Source organism: Carcharhinus amblyrhynchos, chromosome 22 (assembly GCF_965287045.1).
Source record: "Carcharhinus amblyrhynchos chromosome 22, sCarAmb.v2.hapA, whole genome shotgun sequence".
In the NCBI taxonomy this organism is placed as follows: Eukaryota; Metazoa; Chordata; class Chondrichthyes; order Carcharhiniformes; family Carcharhinidae; genus Carcharhinus; species Carcharhinus amblyrhynchos.
This window is the reverse complement of record NC_137345.1, coordinates 26469108-26484835: the sequence shown is the minus strand read 5'-3', so window position 1 is coordinate 26484835 and position 15728 is coordinate 26469108. Positions and strand designations below refer to the sequence as shown.

Below are 15728 nucleotides of genomic sequence, written 5' to 3'. Positions count from 1 at the left end.
CCTCCGCCATTTCTTTCAGAACCCTCGGATGCATTCCATCCGGTCCTGGGGACTTGTCCACAATTAGTCCCTCCAGTCTGTCGAGCACCGCCTCTCTAGTAACAATAATGTCATTGAGACCCTCCAGTCCTACCACCTTTCCATTGCTAACACCCTGCAAATTATTCACGTCCTCCTCCGTGAAGACCGAAACAAAAAAGTTATTCAAGACCTCAGCCATTTCCCCATCCCCTACCACTAAGTCCCCCCTCTCATCCTCTAAGGGTCCAACGTTCACCCTAGCCAGCCTCTTCCTTTTTATATATTTATAAAAACTCTTGCTATCCTTTTTTATATTAAGCGCTAGCCCAGCTTCATAGTTTCTCCTACCCTTCTTTATCAACTTCTTTGTCAATCTTTGTTGACATTTAAACCTCTCCCAATCCTCTTCTCGCCCACTACTCTTAGCTACTCTAAACGCCTCTGCTTTTAATTTAAAACTTCCCTTCACCTCCTTCGTTATCCACGGCTTATTACCTCTCCTCCTACACTCCTTTTTAACCATCGGAATAAATTTCTGCTGAGCACCAAGAAAGATCTCCTTAAAGATCTTCCACTGCTCCTCAGCAGACCTACCTTCCAACGCGCTCCCCCAGTCAACACTGACTTACCCTGAAGCTTTCTGCAGTGCATAGAGTGAAGGAGATTCATTCTGATATACCCACTGAGAAAACAACTGAATTACTCCAGTTTTTACTCAGATTTAACGCTTAGAATTGTTATGGAGAATTGCCCTCCCCCCCACTTTGGTTTAGAAGTCAAACTTGCCAAAGACATAAATTGTTACTTACCTGATCTGGCCCCATCTGGCGTACCTTTGCATCCAGCCTATGGCATTGCCAAATGGAAAAAGGAACAATTAATCTAAGTGATTAAAGTACTTCTAAATACTAGAAATTATGTGAATAACATTTGATATTTGCCAAACCAGCGCAAAATATAGATGTAGATTAAACCGAGTTAGGGTAATTTCCATAATAGTTAACTCTGGCTAATGAAGCATTTTTCAGGAAGTCAGTGCCAGGAAGTATTTGATAAGGTGCCACGTCAAAGGTTATTGTGGAAAATAAAAGTTCATAGCGTAGGTAGGACATAACATATTAGCATGGATGGAAGATTGGCTAGTTAACACAGAGAGCTGTCATAACTTGATCATTTTCTGGTTGATGGAACATAACAAGTGGTTTGCCACAGGGATCATGATGGGGCCCCAACTTTTTCCAATTTATACAAATGACTCGGAGGAAGGGGTCTAAGATACGGTTGCTAAATTTGCTGATGATACAAAGATTGATGGGAAAAAGGTGTTGTGAAGAAGTCATAGGAGGTTTCACAGGCCATAGATAAGTTAAGTGAGTGGGATAAGATCTGGCAAATGGAGTATAATGTTGGAAAGTGTGAAATTATCTATTTTGGCAGTAAGTATGAAAAAGCATGGTGAGAGATTGCAGAGCTCTAAGATTCAGCGGGATTTGGACGTCCTAGTGAATGAGTCACAAAGGGTGAATATGCAGGTACAGCAAGTAACTAGGAAAGCTAATCAAATATTATTGTTTATTGTAAGAATTGATTACAGAAGTAGGGAAGTTATGCAGGACATTTGTCCAGGACACTGGTGAGATCACATCCAGAGTAATGTGTACATCAATTCATCAAAGATCCTTAGACAGCACTTTCCAAACCCACTCTCACTTCCATCAGAAGAAGGGCAGTAGATACATGAGAACACCACCCATCCTGACTTGGAAATATATCGCCATTTCTTCAAAGTCATTTGGTCAAAATCCTGGAATTGTCACCCTAATAGCATTGTGGGTCAACCCACAGCATGTGGACTGCGGCGATCATGAAGGCAGCTCACCACCACCTTCTAAAGGGCAACTAAGGATGGGTAATAAATGTTGACCAGAAAGCAATGCCCATGTCCCACAAATGAATAACTAAAGTATTGCTCCCCTTATTTAAGGAAAGATGTAAATGCATAAGAAGCAATTCAGAGAAGGTTTACTAAACTAATATTAGGAATGATGAAAGCAAATTACTGCAGATGCTCTAATATGAGACGAAAACAGAAAATGCTGGAAAATCTCAGCAGGTCTGTTAGCATCTGTGAAGAGAGAACAGAGCTAATAGCCAGAATTCTCTGGACTCACACACCCCATGTCTCTGCCAGTGAGAATGGAAAATTTGACATTCAACCAAATCTCCATTCACTGCAAAGAGACAGGAAAATCCCAGCTGCAGATGAGGTTGGAGAATTCCAGCTAGTCTGGATGACCCTTCGCCAGAGCTCAGGAATATTAGGAATGGGCTGGTGCCTTATGAGGAAAGGTTGGGCAGACTAAGTTTGCATCCACTGAAGTTTAGAAGAGTAAGAGATGAACTAATTGAAACATACAAGATCCTGAGAGGTCTTGACAGGTGGATGTGGAGAGGATGTTTCCTCTTGTGGGAGAATCTAGAACAAGGGATCACTGTTTAACAATAGGGGGTTAACAATTCTGAGGATTCTGAGTCTTTGCAACTCCCTTCCTCAAAAGGCAGTGGAAGCAGAGTCTTTGAATGTTTTTAAGGCAGAGCTAGATAGGTTCTTGATAAACAAGAGGGTGAAAGGTTATTAGGGATAGGTTAGAGATTACAATCAGATCAGCTTAGATCTTATTGAATTGTAGATTGGGCTTAAGGGGCCAACTGGCCTACTTCTGCTCCTAATTTGTATGTTCAGATGTAACATCTCTAACAAAATAGGTAAAAATTTGTGCAGCAGAATAATTTTCTACAAAAACAGCAATGCTGCTTTCTTCAGCAATGCACAACCTGACATAAGATATTTTTCTAATGTATAATGCATTGTCAAATTATTGCAAAACGATCTCTGCAGGTCAGATTTATGAAATGATTATTGCTTTGCTAATCAGATCACACGTGAACTTATTTTAATGGGTAATGGGTTGAAGGGTTATAGGGAGAAGGCAGGAAAATGGGGATGAGGAGCACATCAGCCACGATTGAATGGCGCAGTCGACTTGATGGGCCAAATTGCCTAATTCTACTCGTATATCTTATGAACTTATGAACGTAAAGCTTCACAATGAAAGTACACATAGCGACTTAATATATTGGCAGGATCATTAATTTTTATGGAGGGGATTTTCGATGCCTGACCCATATCTAACCATTCCTCAGCACAGTGTGTTGGACAACTAACATGTCCTGCCTTATGCCTCCCTTGCAATTTCATATTTTAATTTTTAATTTTTGAACCAGTTAACAGTATGCATGAAGACCTAGACTGTGTAGTGAGAACAGTCATTAATCTATTCTTTGGAGATACTCAAAACAGATACAACAACCCCCCAATCCCCCATCCCCTGTCCCTCACTGTGACACTTCTGATTTTACCAGTTTGATACTGAAAAATAATTTTTCAAAATTACATATGTAATTGGTAATTGCTATATTGTAAGTCGATGAATTTAAGTACAGTATTTTAGTATGCAGCATGCAGATACAGCAAATCTTTAGGAAGGAAAATGATATAATGGTTTTTATTGCAAAAGGATTGGAGTCCAAAAAAAGAATATATTACTACAATCGGGTATGATTTCAGTACCTTATTCCTGCTCTGTATTACCACCTCCTGGTCAAAGCCTGTAACTACATCATCACCGGCTAGTATATTCCCAATCAAAATGTTTTTTCAAACTTGTTGATAGAATGATGGTATTGTCCATTCCTAATTGCCCTCGAGAGATGGTGGCCAGCTGCCTTTTTGAATCCCTACAGTTCATGTGGTGAATGAGTACCCACAGTGATGTTTGGCAGGCAATTCTAGGATTTGATCGAGTGACAATAAAGGTTGGTGATACATATAAAAATCCCACAGTGCAGAAGGAGGTCATTTGGCCCATCGAATTTGTATCGCCAACAATCCCAGTCCAGGCCCTATTCCCACAATCCCACACATTTACCCTGTTAATCCCTCTCACCTACCCATCCCACGACACTCAGGGGCAATTTAGTATGGTCAATCAATCTTACTGGCACATCTTTGGACTATGGGAGGAAACCCATGCAGATTGCACACAGACAGTGACCCAAGCTGGGAATTGAACCCAGGTCCCTGGAGCTATGAGGCAGCAGTGCTGACCACTGTGCCACCATGCCATATTTCCAAGACATGAAATTGTGCGACTTGTAAGGTAGTCAAGGTCAGAAGCTTTTAGACACTTTCAAGGAAGCCTTGGAAAGTTGCTACCATGCATCTTGTAAATAATATGCACTACAGCTGCAGAGCAATGGTGGTGAATGGGATGCCAATCAAGCCGGCTGCTCAGTCGTGGATGCTGTCAGGTGCATTGAGTGTTGTCCAAGCTGCATTAATCTAAAGAAGTGGGCAGTGTTTCAAGACACTCCTGACTTGTGCCTTTTAAGTGCCATTTGCAGGTTCATTCCTCTGGGCAATGTCTTGACCAGTCAAAGTCAAGCCACCTGATTTAAGTTTTCAAACAATGCTTGGCAGTTAACTGTCAGTCACCATTAACTGTTGCTGTGGCAATGCCACTATCAATCAGATAACACGCCCCATCTACATCAATGGGGACAAAATAGAAAAGGTTGAGAACTTCAAGTTTTTAAGTCTCCAAATCACCAACAACCTGGCCTGATCCCCCCTTGCCAACATTATAGTTAAAAAAGCCCACCAACACCAGTACTTTCGCAGAAAATTATAGAAATTTGGCATGTCAGCTATGACTCTCACCAACTTTTACAGATGCACCATAGAAAGCATTCTTTCTGGTTGTATCACAACTTGGTATGGCTTCTGGTCTGCCCAATTCTGCAAAAACCTACAAGATGTGATCCAAAGATGTATGGATTAGGTTGATTGGCCATGCTAAATTGACCCTAATGTCAGAGGGATTAGCAGGTTAAATGCTTGGGATTGCGGGAATAGGGCCTGGGTGAGATTGTGCTCAGCACAGACTTGATGGACCAAATGGCCTCCTTCTGTATTACAGGGGTTCTATGATTCTATGAATTTAGCCCAATCCAACACACAAACCAGTCTCGTATCCATTGACTCTGTCTACACTTCCTGCTGCCTCGGAAAAGCAGCCAGCATAATTAAGGACCCCATAAGCCGGACATTTTCTCTTCCAATTTCTTCCTTCAGGAAAAAGATACAGAAGTCTGATGTCACGTATCATCCAACTGAAGAACAGCTTCTTCCCTGCTGCCATCAGACTATTGAATGGACCTACCTTGCACTAAGTCGATCTTTCTCTATAAGAACATAAGAACATAAGAAATAGGAGCAGGAGTAGGCCATCTGGCCCTTCGAGCCTGCCCCGCCATTCAATAAGATCATGGCTGATCTGTCGTGGCTCAGTTCCACATTCCCGCCCTCTCCCTATAACCTTTAATCCCCTTGCTTATCAAAAACCCGTCAACCTGCGTCTTAAAAATATTTAGCGAGGCAGCCTCCACCACTTCAACGGGCAGAGAATTCCAGAGATTCACCACCCTTTGAGTGAAGAAGTTCCTCCTCAACTCCGTTCTAAACCGCCCCCCCCTTTATCTTGAGGCTGTGTCCCCTAGTCCTACTATCCTTTCTGAGCGGGAAGAGTCTCTCCACCTCTATCCTATCCATCCCATTCATCATCTTATATGTCTCAATGAGATCTCCCCTCATTCTTCTAAACTCTAACGAGTACAAGCCTAGTTTATTCAGCCTCTCCTCATAGCTCAACCCCCTCAACTCCGGTATCAGCCTAGTAAACCTCCTCTGCACTCCCTCCAAGGCCAAAATATCCTTGCGTAAGTGCGGCGACCAAAACTGCACACAGTACTCCAGCTGCGGCCTCACCAATGCCCTATACAGCCGCAGCAAGACCTCCCTACTTTTATATTCAATCCCCCTCGCTATGAAGGCCAGCATCCCATTAGCCTTCCTGACCACCTGCTGCACCTGCAGGCTGGGTTTTTGCGACTCCCTCTGCACCGTCGCCTGCTGCAGTTTTTCGCCACGTAAGTAATAGTCCTTCCTACCGTTATTCCTACCAAAGTGGACCACCTCACACTTGCCAACATTAAATTCCATTTGCCAGTTCCTGGCCCATTTGCCCAGCCTATCTAGATTCTTCTGCAGACTCTCCACACCCTCCGCACAATTTGCCTTTCCACCAATCTTGGTGTCATCAGCAAATTTCGACACCATACACTCGGTTCCCTCCTCCAGATCATCTATATAAATGGTAAATAGCTGAGGCCCCAGCACCGACCCCTGGGGCACTCCACTAGTCACCAACCACCAATCCGAATAGCACCCATTAACCCCCACTCTCTGCCTCCTATTTGACAACCAGTCCTCTATCCACGCTAACACCCTACCCCCAACTCCATGCCCCCTTACCTTCTGCAATAACCTCTTGTGAGGTACCTTGTCAAACGCCTTCTGAAAATCTAGAAAGACCACATCCACCAGCTCTCCTCTATCCACCGCCCTAGACACATCCTCATAGAACTCCAATAAATTTGTCAGACACGACTTCCCCTTAACGAAACCGTGCTGCATCTGCTCTATCAAGCAATTCCCCTCAAGATGCCTCGCTATTTTCTCCTTGATGACGGATTCTAACATTTTACCTACAACAGACGTTAAACTAACCGGCCTATAATTCCCTGCCTTTTGCCTGCCACCCTTCTTAAACAACGGCGTAACATTAGCCGTTTTCCAATCTTCCGGCACTTCCCCGGAATCCAGCGACATTTGGAAAATAATCACCAAGGCATCCACTATCACCTCCGCCATTTCTTTCAGAACCCTCGGATGCATTCCATCCGGTCCTGGGGACTTGTCCACAATCAGTCCCTCCAGTCTGTCGAGCACCGCCTCTTTAGTAACAATAATGTCATTGAGACCCTCCAGTCCTACCACCTTTCCATCGCTAACACCCTGCAAATTATTCACGTCCTCCTCCATGAAGACCCAAACAAAAAAGTTATTCATGACCTCAGCCATTTCCCCATCCCCTACTACTAAGTCCCCCCTCTCATCCTCTAAGGGTCCAACGTTCACCCTAGCCAGCCTCTTCCTTTTTATATATTTAGAAAAACTCTTGCTATCCTTTTTTATATTAAGCGCTAGCCCAGCTTCATAGTTTCTCCTACCCTTCTTTATCAACTTCTTTGTCAATCTTTGTTGACATTTAAACCTCTCCCAATCCTCTTCTCGCCCACTACTCTTAGCTACTCTAAACGCCTCCGCTTTTAATTTAACACTTTCCTTCACCTCCTTTGTTATCCATGGCTTATTACCTCTCCTCCTACGCTCCTTTTTAACCATCGGAATAAATTTTTGCTGAGCACCAAGAAAGATCTCTTTAGAGATCCTCCACTGCTCCTCAGCAGACCTACCTTCTAACGCGCTCCCCCAGTCAACATTCGCCAATTCTTCTCTCATCCTACCGTACTCCCCTCTGTTCAAACAAAGGACGCGTGTCCGGGAGCCCACTTTCTCCTCCTCCATCTGCACCAGAAACTCCACCATACAATGATCACTGTCCCCAAGAGGATCCTTCACCACAAGGTCCCTAATTCTACCCGCCTTATTACATAGCACCAGATCCAAGATAACTCGCTCCCTCGTTGGCTCCATACCCTAGCTATGACTGTAACACTACATTTTGCTCCTTTCCTTCTCTATGAATGGTATACTTTGTCTGCATAGCATGCAAGAATCAATGCCTTTCACTGTATACTAATACATGTGACAAAAATAAATCAAATCAAATCACTTGCCAACCAAACACACTCCCCACCCATATGTTATACTGTTGTTTCCTCTGACATTGCTATTTGTGCGATTGTCCAGATATGTGCAACATGGAAAGCTTCAACAAAATGTCTTTTTTCAGAAAGACTCACTTTTCCAATCAGTGATTTTCACGGTAGGAAAATTATGAGTGACCTGAATCAGGAGAGCTGCTTTCCTGTCCAGCTCTCCAATCTGTTTTTCAGTCAAGCGAGATCTTGCTCTAGGAGAAAAGTCCCATATTTTCAGCTTATAAGCACATTATGCAACAGAAAACATGATCAGCACCACCATCCACTGCTATTGCTGTCAAAAAGAAGAAAAAATCCAGAGGAGAAAATAGGAGAGGATAGAAAGAAAAGATAAACAAAAAATAATTGCTTAATAGTTGCCTATTAGCAGAAAATACCACAGCATTGTAGCAGCGTGAAACAGCTTGCTTAATCTGTTGTTCACATTTTTGACATACTTTGCCTTTCCAGAGTAATTTAAGGTAGACCAAGTACTTCTCTGATTTAAAAGTCTTTGGTTCATTTGCAAGTTTGTGTGATACACAGTGAACAATGATCTAGTTTGAATACTAGTTTGAAGTCTTGCCTGGGTTTGCAAAACCTCACTTACTGTACTGTCTGGAGACAATACACATCTCTTTAAACTGTGATCAGTGCTCCTTCCACTCACATTATCAGCCACTTCAGGTCTTGAACAGCAGGTTAGGTGTAAGGATTCGCATTCTAATCAGTAATCTCTAAACTGTCTGTGCTTTATATGCTCTGTCTGAGGCCAGAACTCTCCATTCACCTGACGAAGGGGCTAACCCCGAAAGCTTGTGAGTGTATTATCAAATAAATAGGTTGGACTAAAACCTGGTGTTGTCAGACTTTTCACTGTGTTTACGCCAGTCCAACGCCGGCATACCCACATCATGACTAGTTTGAATAGCCATTGTCCCGCAGGATAGCTTTGATGCATTCTATTTCCGTATTCAGCTTGTAAGGTGAGCAAATGGCTAAGGCCCTATTTTCTACACTTCCCACTTCCTCGGAAAAACAGCCAGGATCCCACACACCCTGGACGTTCTCCCTTCCACCTTCTCCCATCAGGAAAAAGATACAAAAGTCTGAAATCACGTACCAACCGACTCAAGAACAGCTTCTTTTAAGCTGCTATCAGATTTTTGAATGGACCTACCTTATATTAAGTTGATCTTGCTCTGTACCCTAGCTATGACTGTAACATTACATTCTGCACCCTTTCCTTCTCTACGAACAGTATGCTTTGTCTGACAGCGCGCAAGAAATAATACTTTTCACTGTATACTAATACGTGTGACAATAATAAATCAAATCACAAAATCAAAAACATAGGAAATAAAAGGAGGAGTGGCCATTTGGCCTTTTGAGTTTGTTCTGCCATTCTTTATGATCATGGCCAATCATTAAATTCAATATCCTCATCCTGCCTTGCCCTTTTATTCCTTGATCCCTTTAGTCCTAAGAGCTATATCTAATCTTTTCTTGAAATCACATAGCATTTTGGCCTCCACTGCTTTCTGTGGAAGTGAATTTCACAGATTCACTGCTCTCTGGGCCCACTAAATATATTTAAATTGTATTATAATGGCCATGTGAATGGTCTTTCCGCCTCCCACTGATTTCCAGCATGGGGAGCTGACGCCGCCCAAAATCTGGCACTAGGAGACACAGTAAAAAGTCTGACAACACCAGGTTTTAGTCCAACCTATTTATTTGATAATATTCTCACAAGCTTTCGAGGGGTTACCCTCTTCGTCAGGTGAATGGAGAGTTCTGGCCTCAGACAGAGCATATAAAGCACAGACAGTTTAGAGATTACTGATTAAAATGCGAATCCTTACACCTAACCTGCTGTTCAAGACCTGAAGTGGCTGATAATGTGAGTGGTAGGAGCACTGATCACAGTTTAAAGAGATGTTGTCAGACATGGTGTTGTCAGACTTTTTACTGTGTTTACACCAGTCCAACGCCGGCATACCCACATCTAGGAGACACAAACAGGGTGTGAACGCTTGTGTGAAACTTGCGAATCAGTCGATGCGAGGATCTCCTGGCCTGCTGCCCTAAAAAATTAAGTAAGAATTCTCACAACACCCGGTTAAAGTTACCATCATGACTAAAAAAGTAACGCGGTGGGGTGGGAAAATTGCAGCCGGTGTAAGTAGATAATGTTGATTTATTCAAATGTCAATTAGAGCTTTATTTCAGGAGATAGTATTTAAAGTTACAGTATGTGCATACTTTGAGACGTAAGTGTAGCATGTTTGGGAGGAACAAAGATTTTCATTGCTGCAGGCTTTTCTCACCTCAAATTTGGATCTGAAGCAGACTAATTGATAGAGATTAATTTCCATTGCCACTGTCGCTATAACATGCTATACCAACCAAGTAGTAGAAGGTGAACCAAAATGAAACTTGTTTTTTTAAAAAATGTTCAGAGTTTCCTATATTTTCTTGAGTTTCCCCCAGGAAAATCCCCACATAAATTTTAAAATGTTTTCAGACAATGCATCTGGGCAATTTTAAAACATGGTTTGATGCTCATGTGGTATTTGTTTACATTGAAGGTCCAAATGGTATGAGTATATCTCCTAGAATCACAGTCACGTTTTCACGATATTTCTGCTCGGTATTAATGAATATTTGAAACACTCTTTGCAAGAGTGGATGAACAAGCAACAGTCTGCACTGGTAACAGCCTTATCCCTCAGCCATAATCCATGAATAGTTTTCTAATTAGATTTTAACTATGGACCTGTCAGCCTACAAACTCTGAACTAATTAACTGAATGGATTTGTTAGGTTGAACTTTAGCTAAGAAAAATGGCAGATGTTTCTTGAGATTAGTGTGATAACCTTAAAGCAGATTTCTCCCCTAATCAGCGTAATTGAAATATTCAGAAAAATAATTTCCACAATGAGCCCAGTATTATTTCATTTATAGCCATTTTGTTGTTGCAATTTATTTTTTTTAAATTTTTATTGTCACAAGTAAAATTACATTAACACTGCAATGAAGTTACTGTGAAAATCCCCTAGTCGCCACACTCCGGCACCTGTTTGGGTACACTGCGGGAGACTTTAGCATGGCCAATGCACCTAACCAGTATGTCTTTTGGACTGTGGGAGGAAACCAGAACACCCAGTGGAAACCCATGCAGACATAGGGAGAATGTGCATACACCACACAGACAGTGACCCAAACTTGGAATCAAACCCAGGGCCCTAGAATTGTGAGGCAGCAACGCTAACCACTGTACCACCATGCCCTATTCGGCAGGGCACTCATGGCTTTGTCACCAAAACTGAGACTAACAGATCAGCAGTCTCTATCACATATCTCCCTTCCTCTGGCCCTAGTCCTTTGATGTTCCCTGTGTCCTAGACCTAAACTTATTTCTTCTCTAGTTTCTCTCCTGTCTGAGCTTACCTCATCCATGAGACCCATCCTCGATTTCCTAGACCCTCTACCCACTAAACTACTAACCTCATAACTTCTCTTCCTGGTTCCTATATAAACTGGCATGGTGGCACAATGGCTAGCACTGCTGTCTCACAGCACCAGGGACTTAGGTTCAATTCTGGCCTTGGGTCACTGCCTCTGTGGAGTTTTCACAAATATCCCCATGTCTGATGGGTTTTCTCTGGGTGTTCTGGTTTCCTCCCACTTACCAAAGATGTGCGCTTTAGGTGTGATTGACCATGCTAATTGTCCCTTAGTGTTAGGGAGATTAGCAGGGATTATAGGAATAGCACCTGGGTGGGATTGTTGTTCATGCAGGTTTGATGGGCTGAATGGCCTCTTTCTGCACAATAAGGATTCTATGATTCTATGAGTTAGCATTGAAACTCTCTCCAGAGGTTCTGTTCCTCTCTCATTCAAATTTGCCATCATCATTTTTGTCCTCAAAAAGCAACACTTGATCCTTCATCCTTGCGAACTACAACCCATCTCCACTGTCTCTTTCTTCTCCAAAGTCCTTGAATGTGTTATTTCCCAAATTCATACCCGTCTTTCACATAACTCCACAATTGAATTCATCTAATTGGGTTTCTAGCCAAAATGGCTCTGATCAAAGTCACAAATGACACTCTATGTGGTTGTGGCAAAAGCAAACCATTCCTCCCTCTCCCTTCTTGACTGTCCGCCACCTTTGATATGGTTAAGTACAACATCCTCCTCCAATCCTCTTTGTGATCATCGAGCTCAACTCATTCCATTCTCATCAATCTAATTGTAGGCAGAGAATCAGTGGCTTCTCTTCCTGCTCCTGTTCAGCTACATCTGATGTCACCCAAGGATCTATCCTCGCTCACTTCTATTTCTTATCTATGTGTTTCTCCTTGGCAACATGATCTGAAAACACATCAGATTCACACATACGCTATCAATACCTTGCCATGCCTCGCCACCTCTTTCATTCCTTTCACTTTCTCTAAGTTGTCAGGCTGCTTCCAATATTGGATAAGCAAGAAATTATTTCAATTAAATAATGGGAAGACTGAAACCATTGTCTTTGGACCCCACCACAGACACTACTCCCTTGTCATTGATTCCATCTCTTTCTCTGTGGAAACTCTCTTGAGGCTGAGGCAGACGATCTGTGACTTTGGCATCATATTTGATCCCTCAATGACTCTTCAAACACATATCACTCACTAAGACTGCCTATTTTCATAATCAGCCACTCACCTGATGAAGGAGCAGCACTCCGAAAGCTTGTGACTCCAAATAAACCTGTTGGATTTTAACCTGGGGTTAAGAGACTTCTTGTTATTTCCACAACATCATCATTCTCCCACTTTGCCTTCACCCTTCAGCTTCTGAAACCCTCATTCATGCTTTTACCTCTTGACTTGACTACTCGAAGCATTCCTGGTCAGCCTCCACATTATGTCAACTTGATGCCAACTAAAACACTGCTGCCAGTGCCCTAACGCACGTGATCCCATTCATTCATCACCTCTGTGTTTGCTGACATACACATTACTGGCACCGTGTTAAGCAAAACCCCTCATTTTAAAATTCTCACCCCTGTTTGCAAATTCCTCAATGTCCTGGCTCCCCCATCATTGTAATCTCCTCCACCCTCTGTGATATATATTTGTGCTCCTCTGATTCCATTGCCTTCAGCATCGCCTGTATTAATTGCTCCACCATTGGTGGCTGTGCCTTCAGATACCAAGACCCTGGATTCTGGAATTTCCTTCCTAAACTGCTTCACCTCTCTACCTCATCTTCCACTTTTAAGACATCCCCCACATCTTTGACCAAGCCTTTGGTCATCTGCTTATGTATCTCCTTATGGGCTCGATGTCATATTTTCTTTTATGCTTCCATGAAATGCCTTGGAAATCTTTATTACATTAAAGATGCTATATAAATATGAGTTGTTGTTATCTTCCAAAGCATCCCCTGCTGCATAGTGCAGAATTCTGGATCTGCTACAACAGTTACAGCTAAGCTTCCTCCTAAGATTTCTGGGATCCATCGTATATTAAGTTGATCTTTTTCTTCACCCTATCTGTAACTGTAACTATCTTCTGCACCCTAGCCTTTCCTTCTCCCCTATGAACTTTATGAATAGTACGTTTTGCCTGTATAGCGCCTAGAAACAATACTTTTCATTGTATCCCAATATGCAACAGTAATAAATCAAATTAAATCCTGAGAATTCAATGGCAGGACAAAATTGTGAACAACAATGTCTTTCATTATATTGGATTCAACAGCATAGAGCCCATCCTCCAGAAAATTCAACTTAAAAGGGCAAGTTATGTCACCCACCCAGATTACTACAGCATCCACAAGAAGATCCTCTATGGGGAATTGTTTCAGGGAAAATTACATTAAGGTAGTCAGTACAAGCAGTAAAAGTGCACCCTAAACATGTCTTAAAATTAGATGTGTTGGAGACCACCTTGCATGGGAAAACACTATAGCCAATGAGGCTGAAATTCAGTTCAGTATGCTTGGAGGACAACCTTTACCAAAAAAAATCTTAACATCCAATGTGCTTAAAGTAAGGTTAAAGGTGGCGTAGCTACAGTAGGTCCCCCAATGACAAATGAATGGCCAATTCTGCATATGTCCAACTGATTTTTCAGGCATAAGAGGACTCCAGCATTAAGATGATAGTGAACAATTAAATTTCAGTTACTGGATTAAGGTTGGCCAAAGCAGCATGATAGTGTAAGGAAACAGCAAGTGAAAACCAATACAAGTAATTTTAACCATAAATATTTAATTAATATACACATATTATATATGATATACAAATAATGTATATATTAATATATTATATACATATATATAGAAAGAAGACAAAGTTGTGGCATTACTCTTAACTGATCTGTAACTATTTAACAGTAAAACTAGTATTGTATATCACAGTATTTATTCATAACATGCTCCATGTGCATAACTTACTTTTTTGCCTTGAGATCCTCCCATAGCTCAGAGTGAACAGGTTGATTTTAAGTTCTCTATTTTTGCTTCTTTTTGTTTTACACAGAACCTTGCACAGGACAAATTACATTTCATTTTCTGACAAGTTTATCCAGTACTTAGTAGTCCATAATCTTCTAAATGACCATGACCCATATGGCAAAAACTTGAATAAGTACTTTCCGAAAGTCCCAGGATTGACAGCAATTGATAGAAAATGAAAGCAATTTTTTCATCCAATGTAAAGTGAGCTGTTCTATTGAGGTTTCACAATGAAGCTGTCGTCTTTCTGTGATATGGATCAGGTTTCGCATTTCAAGGTCCCTCCGTGTGATCAAGATCTATTGTTGGACAGTTGTGTAATGACTGTAATCGCATTAGCATGTCCACATTACTCCACAGTGAATCTGTTCCAGGCAGTGGATGCACAAACATACTGGAATTATGTTAATTGTTCAGGGCAGTACAAGACATCACCATGGTGCAATGAAATGATCAACTGCAAAACTCTCACAGCTTAACCCCCTAGCTCATGGAGGTTCTGGATAAGTACTATACAAATACCCAGTCACTGAACTCAGTAATAAAACAGAATGAAGGAACCACACAACTGGATCTTTTCATCGTTTAACTCATTTAACATTACATTAGAATGAGTGTTTACTTTATAAGTTTATTAATTCCATGAATATCCTGACAAAGTTATGTAATCATGTACTTTGAGACCAAGATTGCTTACATCAAAATTTTGCTGTTGCAGCAAGAATTGAAATATTTCATGCACATATTGTAAATCAATGTTTCAATTTGAACAAATTAATGCCTTATAACAATGGCTTCAGTTTATATTGCAGAGCACTTTTGAATTACACTTTTCATCTGCTTAGGCTTAGATGAATTCATTTTTTTCTGGGCAGTAATTTTTTCTGTCTTATCATTAAAAGCTAATTGACAAACATTTTTGAAATTCCATTTGGTAGTTATTTTCCATATACAGTTAATTTACCAACTTAATGTATGTAAAATGTATTACTCCTAAAGGAACAGTGGTGAAATGTGTTACATAAAGGGTCTCACATTGGATCATCAGTCTGTGGTAAGTTGATCTCATAATGTGGAGATGCCGGCATTAGACTGGAATAAGCACAGTAAGAAGTCTCACAACACCAGGTTAAAGTCTAACAGGTTTACTTGGTAGCACAAGCTTTTGGAGTGTCGCTCCTTTTTCAGGTGAGTGAGGAGTTGTGTTCACAAACAGGGTATATATAGACACAATCTCAATTTACAAAATAATGGTTGGAATGTGAGTCTTTGCAGGTAATCAAATCTTAAAGGTACAGATAATGTGAGTGGAGAAAGAGATAAGCACAGGTTAAAGAGGTGTGTATTG

At 41.4% G+C, this 15728-nt stretch overlaps 1 protein-coding gene across 1 annotated transcript in view; it reads right to left on the bottom strand.

The window, feature by feature from the left end:
* LOC145357009 (protein FAM107B-like) overlaps positions 1-14707 on the bottom strand; it is a 62681-nt gene extending 47974 nt beyond the window's left edge. Inside the window, exon 1 of the mRNA XM_080210050.1 lies at positions 14321-14707. The gene's annotated coding sequence lies outside the window, so the exon portion shown is untranslated. The remainder of the gene's footprint in view (positions 1-14320) is intronic.
* Positions 14708-15728: the final 1021 nt, after the last annotated feature.